Raw genomic sequence first — 7832 nt, 5'->3', positions numbered from 1 at the left:
GCATACTGTGTGAGGCTGCTCATTTCCTGCACTTCCTTTTATGGCCAGACTGGTGTACATCATCCGTGGGAGACAGGATGCAGTCTCAGAATTGTGATGTCATCACTTATTATTTAAAGGGCCTCTGTTCAGTATGCTTTGCCCTTGCGTTGTCTCAGACCTGTTTGTGAGAGCTCCTGTGTATTACCTGGCTGTCTGACATCCCTCCTGGTTTCTGATCCCTGGCTTGTTCCTGACTCTACTGTTCTCCTTGTTCCTGATTCTGGCTCGTCTGACTACTCGCTTTGGCTCCTGACTCGGCTCGTCTCACTACCAGTTCTGGTTTTGATTCCTGGCTTGTTATTTGACTTGTGGACTTTTTTTTTTTCTTGCTATTAATAAAGGTGTGATTATTTTTGCACTTCTCATCTCAGTCTGATTTCTTGCACCCTGACAAGTAAAGCCTTAACTTGCATCTGTCGATGTAGCGGTGAATTGTGTTGACTGACAAAGGTTTACCAAAGTATTCCTGAGCCCATGTCAGGATATCCATTACAGACTCATGGCAGTTTTTGAGACAGTGACGTCTGTGGGATCGGAGACCACGTGCATTCAGAAGTGGGTTTCGGCCTTGCCCTTTACGCACCGAGATTTGAATGGATTCCTTGAATCGTTTTCATTATATTGTGCACTGTAGAAGGTGAAATGCACAAAATCCTACCAATTTGTCTTTGGCGAATCTTGTTCTCAAAGTGTTGGATTATTCGCTGATGCATCTGTTGGCAGATTGGTGAGCCTTGACCCATCCTTGCCCTTGAAGGACTAGGCCTTTTTTGGAGGCTCCTTATATACTATGATTACAAGATTGCCTCACCTGTTTCACATCACCTTTTTTTATATCAACGTGTCACATCGCTGTTAGTCCTAAATTGCCCCTGTCCCAACTTTTTGTGAATGTGTTGCAGTCATCAGATTTGAAATGAGTGCATATTTTCAAAAAGTAAAACATCAACTAGTGTGCTAATAATGTGTTTTCAATATAGTACAGGGTGAATTGAATTTTCAAATTGCTCTTTTTGTTTGATTTTTTGTATTTTCCATATTGTCTCAACTTTTTTGGAATTGGGGTTGTAATTGGAATGGTCTATAGAGGCCCGTCAAGCCAGCTCTGTTCCCACATTAAATGTCTCTAGATCAGATTAATGATTCCTACAGCCCCATAACTTCATCTATGTTGTATTGAGGGCTGCTGCACCATGTGCAAGGATAAAAAGGGAAGTGGAGAGAGCTGGATCTGGGTGCCACACTGGCACAAAATGCAGAAAGTTAAATTTAAAGGACAAGGAGGTTGAGCTGAAAGTCATAATAAGACACTCATGATTTAGACAGAACATCCAATTTTAAACAACTTTCCAATTTACTTCTATTATTTAATTTGCTTTCTTCTCTTGTTATCCTTTGCTGAAATCTAGGTTCTAGCTGCTGATTGGTGGCTGCATATATATACTGATTGTCAATTGTATGTTCTACCTAAATCATGAAGGAAAGATTTTGTGTTTCATGTCCCTTAAATCCCAATGCCAGCCATAGTAACAGTGTGCTCTTGTAGTACCTCAGAAGAGCACTGAGGTTATGCCCACCCCACTCCACCATCACTTCTTTTTCTGGCCATATTTGTACTCAGATTTACATTGCATGCTGAATGTATCACTTCAGTGCTTGATAGCTCCTATTCACAAACTACTACTAATAATTGTATCATGCTGAAGACTCACTTCTAGTTTTAAAAGCTTCAAGTGCTCCCTAAAGATTCTACTGTTCAAGGACGCATACAACCTACGCTAATCTTTCCTAATACCAGTTCCTCTCCTCCACTGCAATCCCCTGAACCCTCTTAGCATGTAAGCCTAAAAGTCCAGCTGTTTGTAGATCACCTTCTTAAGAGCTGACTACAACAGTGCAACTCTTGACAGGGCCCTCTACCCTATAATTGTTTTGTTGTACTCCCCCTTTGTTTATAGCGCTGCGGAATCTGTTGGCACTCTACAAATAACCGATAATAATAAAAAATAATAATAATCACTTCAGTGCTTGATAGCTCATATTCACAAATTACTACTAATAATTGTATCATGCTGAATGTATCACTTCAGTGCTTGATAGCTCCTATTCACAAACTACTAATAATAATTGTATCATGCGGAATGTATCACTTCAGTGCTTGATAGCTCCTATTAACAGACTACTACTAATAATTGTATCATGCTGAATGTATCACTTCAGTGCTTGATAGCTCCTATTCACAAACTACTACTAATAATTGTATAATGCTGAATGTATCACTTCAGTGCTTGATAGCTCCTATTTACAGACTACTAATAATAATTGTATCATGCTGAATGTATCAGTTCAGTGCTTGATAGCTCCTATTCACAAATTACTACTAATAATTGTATCATGCTGAATGTATCACTTCAGTGCTTGATAGCTCCTATTCAAAAACTACTAATAATAATTGTATCATGCTGAATGTATCACTTCAGTGCTTGATAGCTCCTATTTACAGACTACTGTACTACTAATAATTGTATCATGCTGAATGTATCAGTTCAGTGCTTGATAGCTCCTATTCACAAATTACTACTAATAATTGTATCATGCTGAATGTATCACTTCAGTGCTTGATAGCTCATATTCACAAATTACTACTAATAATTGTATCATGCTGTTTTGTGAAAAGCTGCTATTACACAATTTTCACGGGCATAAAAACTTACATTTCCTTTAAAAGGAAATAACAATGATTTTGGTGAAATTTTCTGAACGTTTTAAAAATGTATATACTAATTAATAATCATAATTCTCATAGGAAACAAAAAATTAACAATATACTCTTTCACTACATTATTGTTATAATCTGCAGGATAGATAGATAGATAGATAGATAGATAGATAGATAGATAGATAGATAGATAGATAGATAGATAGATAGATAAATGATAGATAGATGATAGACATAGATAGATAGATAGATAGATAGATAGATAGATAGATAGATAGATAGATAGATAGATAGATAGATAGATAGATAGATAGATAGATAGATAGATAGATAGATAGATAGATAGAGATAGAGGGTTAGACAGACAGATAGACAGACAGATAGATAGACAGATAGATAGATAGATAGATAATATTTGGATCAAAGCTTGAGTGCCATATGTTTTCATTACTTTAGTTATTCTATTCTAGTCAGAGCAGACTAAACAACCTTGGTAGCAAAGTTTTGTATGCTGTACTATAGCACAGGTAAAAAAGACTGTGATTGGCTGTCATCCCAGCCTCAGGGTAAAGGTAAACATACACAGCTTTGATATCACCCTAAAGGACCAGAAGTGACGCATCCTATGTTTAATTAAACAAACTAAAGAAATAATTAAGCTGGCATAAATAGATTTATAATTGAAAACAGGTTCTGTGGTTCACCCTGGATCTGGCATATTGGATTCTAAGGCAACAAAAAAAAAAAAAGAAAGAACGGTTGGGAATTTATGTGGAATCTCCCAAACAGTTGCCAACAAAAAATGATTTCCCTATAAATCTTTAGTTATGGCCCTTTTGCTTTTAACTATGACTGTTTGCAAGGAATCTATTGGTTAAAATTCTTTATGGTAGGTAAATATTGAGCAGATTGCAAAAAATCTCCTTGCTAATGTTTGTGATATATTAAAGGAATTGTGTAGTCAAAATTAAACTGTCATGATTCAGATAGAGCAGGCAATTTTAAGCAACTTTCTAATTTACTCCTATTATCAATTTTTCTTTGTTCTCTTGGTATCTTTATTTGAAAAAGCAGGAATGTAAGGATAGGAGCTGTCCCATTTTTGGTTCAGCACATGGGTAGCGCTTTCTGATTGGTGCCTAAATGTAGCCACCAATCAGCAAGCGCTACCCAGGTGCTGATCCGAAAATGGGCTGGTGTTCTGCCGAGAACTCCAATTCCTCGAAAACTCCAATCTGACGTCACTTCTGGTGACTCTTCAATTTTCACTATCTGTTTTTGCCTGTCCTGGGGGGCGCACCACCGATCCTCTGGCATATACCCCAAGTAAACCTTGGGGAATGAGGTTTACCTGGGGGTTCACCCCCCTTGAACCCCCCCCAGGCGGAGGCAAAATAGATAGTGAAGATAGGCGATTACAGTGCCCATCTGATTGGTTGTGAATCCTGTCACTCACTGAGACATGGACCAATCAGATGTGTGGAATCACTGGAAGTGACGTCAAATTGGAGTTTTAGATGTATTGGAGTTCTCGATAGAACACTGACTCCTATGCTTTCATTCAAATAAAGATACCAAGAGAATGAAGAAAAATTGATAATAGGAGTAAATTAGAAAGTTACTTAAACGTGCCTGCTCTATTTGAATAATAAAAATTTAATTTTGACTAGACTATTCCATTAAAATATAAACTGCTTTTTTTCTTCCACTACAATGTGTGTCTTTGATCTAATAATACATTTTATGTGTATAGCAGTTAATAAGCACCACAATGCTAAATATATGTTTTAGAAGTATTTTAAACAGAAACAATTGTCTGACTTTAAAATTGCAGTGCAGTTCAGGGATATACCCTTTCAAATGACAGGTGGAATTGATATTTCTGGTCTTCTTTTCTGTATCCAATTCATAGGGTGCTCTGTGAGACTTGATGTAAAATTACCCAATACGCAGAGAATTTCAGCATAGCTTCAATATGCTGTGCAGCAATAGCATGTAAAATAAATAATTATATATAATATATATGTATAATGCAATGTTCTGGGTTTATTTAAACATTTAGAGCCAGATTACAAGTGGAGCATTATTTAACTGCGCTAGAAGTAAGCTTTTTGCGAACGTCAGGTGGCCCTTGTATTAAAAGGAAGCTAACCCAATGAGTGTAACAAGCCAAATTTTGCTTGTGCGATAACCTATTCCCCCATAGAAGTCAATAGAGCAAAAAGGGGGGGGGGAAATAACACCCTACTCACGCGCAAACCCAATCGCATATCCTCAAGTGCGCTAACCTGACATAAAAATATTAATATTTCACATTCCAATATTCTTCACATAGAAGAATATGTTCTATTTATTCTTAAATGTATATATATATATATATATATATATATATATAATGGTATTTTGGTACAATATATATTTATACCTATACAAATACATGATTATATATAGATATATACAGATATATATAGGAATATCTATTTATAATTGGACATATTCTGCTATGTGCAGTACATTGAATTTTTTTACCGTTAATATATAGTTAAAACTTTTATCAAATATGAATATTGCATAAATGTATCTACTTAACTGCAAAGGGCTCCAATGCACTTACAGTACATAAAAATGTCTGTATGTGTACATATGTATTTATGTGTTTATATGTAAATATATTTCTGTAAATACATATACAGTATACACATAAAAACATATGTACACACATATAAACATATATATATATATATATATATCCATCTTTATACAGCATATGTATATGTATGTATCTCTATGTTAAAGTCCTTTGCCTGCCTCATATCTTTGAGTCTTTATAACTTTTTTGTGCACTTTTTTCTTTAAATAATTTTTATTAGATGTTATTATGGGTGTAACTGTACTGTATAATGTATTTTTGATGTGTTTTGTGACACTTTTTTGTTTTGCAAAACAGTTAACCAGAGCTCTGAGGTTCGCTAACTAAACGCACGTTAACTTCAATTGTGCTCAAGCAATGGCGTTTACTTTTGACTTGTACTACGAGCAAAAAACCTGATGCGCACAAACAGCCTCAATAAACCCCTTATCACTTGCATGTAACTGTTAACGCGACACTCATAATCTGTCCCTTAATGGGAAATTTAAAGGGACATTATACACTCATTTTTTCTTTGCATAAATGTTTTGTAGATGATCTATTTATATATCCCATAAAGGGACATTATACACTCATTTTTTCTTTGCATAAATGTTTTGTAGATGATCTATTTATATATCCCATAAAGTTTTTTTTTTAATAAATGTATAGTTTTGCTTATTTTTAAATAACATTGCTCTGATTTTCAGACTCCTAACCAAGACCTAAAGGGTCTTTTCATATGCAAAAGAAGGGGGAGGGGGAGTGTCTTATTTACCACTTGCAGTGGGCTTTCCAGCTACCTTTTCAACAGAGCCAAAGTGACAGCTTCTAAGTAAGTTTTTAAACAGTTTTATACTGGATTTTTATATCAGTATCTGTGCATATTATTCTTTATAGTAGTGTCTATTACATGCAGTTATATGAAAATGAGTGTATACTGTCCCTTTAAGTAGGTGTTTAATGTCATTTTATTTGCATATTGGAACTGGTTGGTTGATTCTACTCAATAGTCAATAAGTAGAACTAATAAAAGAGTGCTTTGGTAAAGTCTGGTGGACAAACAATGTGTTGATAACCTAGAAGAGCTGTCTGGAGGGGAGAATAGCAGACAGAGGGTACCCTGTGACTTCACTTAAATCCAGTATTGTGCCACTGAACATTTTTAGGAAATATATTATTAGATGAATGTTTAAGCACCATAAATTTATATGCAGCCCTTAAAGGGACATGAAACCCAAAAGTTTTCTTTCATGATTCAGATTGAGAATACAATTTTAAACAACATTCCAATTTACTTCTATTATCTCATTTGCTTCATTCTTTAGATATCCCTTGTTGAAGAAATAACAATGCACATGGGTGAGCCAATCACATGAAGTATCTATGTGCAGCCACCAATCAGCAGCTACTAAGCCTATCTAGATATGCTTTTCAACAAAGATTATCAAGAGAATGAAGAAAATTAGATAATAGAAATAAATTGGGAGATAATTTTGGGTTTCATGTCTCTTTAAAGGGAAATTTTGTGATTAATATAGAGTATACAATTTTACACCATTTTCCAATATACCTATATTATAAGATTTGCTTCTTTCTCTTGGTATCCTTGAATGAGCAGAAATGCACTACTGGGAGCTAGTTGAATACATCAGGTGAGACAATTAAATGATATATATATATATATATATATATATATATATATATGCAGCCACCAATCAGCAGCTAGTCCCCATCAGTGCGCTGCTGCTCCTGAGCCTACCTAGGTATGACTTTAACAAAAGATTCTAAGAGAATGAAGCGAATTAGATCATAGAAGTAAATTTAAACATTGTTTAAAATTGCATGCTGTATCTAAATCATTAAAGTTTAATTTTCATTTTGGTGTTCCTTTAAGGCTTCCTAGAATATTGATCTGTGACCCTCATGTGAGAGGAAGTTGCCCATCACTGATGAAGACCATGCCTGTAGTGGAATAGTTGTTTCATATTTTCATATGTCTACACTTAAGAAACACATTTGAAAAGGATTACAGTATATAAATTCTTGTAACTGTTGAATATTCTTTTGTCTGTTATGGTAAATTAGTCTAAAAAGATAGAACAAAAAATACCATTACAATCTAGCAGATGTATGAGGTGATGATAGTGTTGCCAGCTATACTTCACAAAAATACTAGACAAGCTATAAAGCTTGGGCATGATGGTAGGTGGGGTCACATAATGCTTCTCCCAATCTTTTTCCCACCATGTATATTTTTCACAAATGAGCAGCCATTTAACCCCTTGGCTGCCAGTTACATGCAAATCAAAAATTGTATGTCTTTGGTTACCAGTAACACACAGTAGTAATTTGGCACCCTTGAATTCCTCTCACTTCCTTCTGCTCAATTTGTAATCCATTGAAGTACAGGAGGCCATATACATTTAGTTAGCACTCATA

This window comes from Bombina bombina, chromosome 5 (genome assembly GCF_027579735.1).
Source record: "Bombina bombina isolate aBomBom1 chromosome 5, aBomBom1.pri, whole genome shotgun sequence".
NCBI classification, from domain to species: Eukaryota; Metazoa; Chordata; class Amphibia; order Anura; family Bombinatoridae; genus Bombina; species Bombina bombina.
Note: the sequence above shows the minus strand (reverse complement) of the source record.